Below are 3,106 nucleotides of genomic sequence, written 5' to 3'. Positions count from 1 at the left end.
GTAGCTGTCCACTGCTTCCTCACACGGTATCGCTTGTCCGTACCTGGGTCAGGTTTCCTCCCCTCAGCCAAGCCTCCTGCGCTGAGCTGGGCCTTATCGGCTCAAGCCAGGCCGGTTTTGAAGCAGAAATGCCCACTCTGCGTCCTTCCGGCCACGTGCTGAGACGCACTGGCCGGCCTGGAGACTGAGTCTTGCCACTGTCATGAAAAGCTCGCCAGCTTGCGTTTCTGCAGCCCTGGCTACAGACCGTCCCTCTCACACCCCAGCGTGCTGGGTCCCCGCGTTGCCTCGGAAGGAAGGCGAGCGCTTGCTGGCTGCAAAAAAGAGGTTTTCTCCTGGAATGGAGAAACAGAACTGGGGTACGGGCCAGCGGTGCAGGGGCGGTGAGAGGACTCCCCAGAGGCACAGTGGGGAGCAGGACAGGCCAGTGGACGAAGCCCACGGCCGAGGGGAGCCGCGGGGAGACAGGAGGGGCCTGCCGCGCCCTGGGGGTCCCCTCCAGGGCCGGGGATGGAACCCACATTGCAGCGGCTGTGGCCCGCTGCGCCCCCGGGGAGGGCCGTCTCCTGGAATGTCCTTAAGAAACATTACAGAAAATATGTTTTCAAATCCTGTTTCTCATAGCTGTGTCTTCTGCACATAGCGCAAGTGGGGATCTGAGTCACTGGCATTGCCAGGCCGTGGCCCACCCCGGCGTGGCTGGCTGGCGGTGGGTGGGTCTGCAGCCGGGTGACCCCACAGCCTCCCGGGAGCCTGGCCGAGCGAGCCCGCACCCTCGGCATCCCCCAGGTCTCCTGGACCCGCTGGGAGAGGCCCCCGCGGGGCCCCTCTGCGGGGGCCGTGGAAATTCGCCGGTGCATGTGGGAAGCGCTTTACAGAGACTGAACCTCGCACCACCCGTTCCGACGTGGGGTTCTATGCATGCACGACTGCACCCCAAGACCCAGACATGTCATCGCCAACAAGAAGCGCCACACCCTCGGAATCACTGCCATGACCGCCCAAGTTCCCCAATCCTAGGAGACTTCATTCCATCTTCTGTCTCCTCATGTGCCTGTATTTATGGATGCAGACAGAACTGGGGTGCAGGCCAGAGGTGCAGGGGGTGAGAGGGCTCCCCAGAGACAGAGTGGGAAGCAGAACAGGCAGATGGAGGAACCCCACTGCTGAGGGGAGCCGCGGGGAGACAGGAGGGGCCTGCGGCGCCCGGGGGGTCCCCTCCGGGCCGGGGATCGAGCTCGCGCTGCAGCGGCCGCGGCCACTGATATTTCCAGGTTTGTCCACGCTGCAGCACCGACTGCCTTCACGACTGTCCACCGCCCCGTGGAAGTCCCCCGTGGGCCACAGCGCCTCCCCCGAGCCGCGCTAGTGAGCGCGTGTTCTGGTGGTTTCCACGCGAGCTGCGGTGACGTGGGCAGCCCAGTGCGGGCCCTTGCCGGCCGGTGGTCAGGTTCAGCGTCAGACACAGGCGGTCGGGCAGGTGGGAACTCCCGGCCTTCACCTTTCGAGGACTCGCCGGGCCGTTTTCTGAAACGACGGGGCCCCCCTGGCCCCCCTGCCCTGGCCAGGCTCCCACTTCGCCACCTGGTCACGCCGATCTTGACAGACGCAGTGTCTTTGTTGACGACTTTGGTTCCCTTGAGCAATTACGTCCCAGTTCTCAGGGTACATGTTTTGCGGTTTTTTTATTCGGCTTATCCCGAAGGTGTTTCATCTCTCCTCGAGGCTGTTTTCCAAATTTCATTTCCCAATTACTGGCCAGAGTATAGAGCATGATTTCGGCATGCCGGTCTGGCATCCTCAGCCTTGCAGAATTCAGTCATTAGTCACACTCGCCTCTCCGCAGAGTCCTTCAGGGCTTCCCAGATGCCAGCTCTCCTCCCTGGCACCTGCAGGGTCCTGGGCCACGGCAGGTGCCCTGGGTGGGGCTGAGCTGGGGGCGGGTCCTTGGTCCTTCAATCATTTCGAAATAGTGACTTTTTTTTTTTTTTTGCTCAAAGCTATTTTTTTTAAAAGGTTGATTTATTGTTGCACACAGAACTGGGGTGCAGGCCCGAGGTGCAGGTGCAGTGAGAGGCTTCACGGAGACAGAGCGGGGAGCAGAACAGGCAGATGGACGAAGTCCACTGCTGAGGGGAGCAGCGGGTGGGCCAGGAGAGGTCTGCCGCACCCTGGGGGTCCCCTCGGGGCAGGCGGGGATCGAACTGGTGGGGAAGCGGCTTCAGCTTCTCAGTGCTGTGCTGTAACCCGCTGCGCCCCGAGGGAGGGCCCATTGTTTTGTTTTTTTTAGCGTGTCTGGAAACCGAAAGTCCTTACTAATTCCTTATGTGTTAAATTTCAACTAGAGGTAGCCGCCAAGCAGGTTTGCTTTTTAACCTCAAGTCTTGCACACACCAAACTTCGCACGCCAGGTCCCCGTACGATCGTCAGGCTCCCAAGACCGCAGGGTCGATGTTTTCCAGGCCGGGGCGGCGGGGCTTGATGGGGGAAGCCCTCAGCCTCTGGCTGGGCAGTGATTCGGGCCAGCTCCGCCCAGCGTAGCAGAGAACGGGGCCGGCCCACGCCTGCTCGGCTCCGCCGAGGACCAGCCAGCTTCCCGGGGGGCTGGTGCAGGAGCAGCCTTGTGGGGAGACAGGCGGGAGTCCAGACCAGCGCAGCTGTTTCTTGGGAAATGCCTTAGTCAAGTCGCTTCTGGGTTCCATCAGGCCTCACTCCATGCCTGCTTTCAAGCTGCCAGGGCGTGCCACCTCTTTGCGGGACGACTGCACTGAGGGGGGTCGGTGGCCGGGAGGGGGCTGCCCCGGCTCGAGCCAGCGGGAAAGAAACCCAAGAAGTGGCCAGGAAGCGAAGCAGGCCTGGCCTCAGCTCTGCATGAGCAGAAGCGCCCGGGGGGGCCCTGACGGCCACGCCTGCGCTTTCGGCAAGCTCGCTCGCTGCTCCTCACTGTGCCGCCCAGGACGGCTCGGAAGAGGCCCTGAAGCGCTGATTTTCCGAACCAGAGCCCGGACTCTGGGCGTGAGGTTTCCCAGGCCCTCACCGGCACAGAGGCGAGGCGGGAGCCCCCGCTGGGCCCATCCTCGGGCCACGGTGGCCCGGCGCCGGCCCC

Source organism: Condylura cristata, unplaced genomic scaffold, assembly GCF_000260355.1.
Source record: "Condylura cristata isolate star-nosed mole 26May11 unplaced genomic scaffold, ConCri1.0 scaffold00050, whole genome shotgun sequence".
NCBI classification, from domain to species: Eukaryota; Metazoa; Chordata; class Mammalia; order Eulipotyphla; family Talpidae; genus Condylura; species Condylura cristata.
This window is presented reverse-complemented; position numbering follows the sequence as displayed.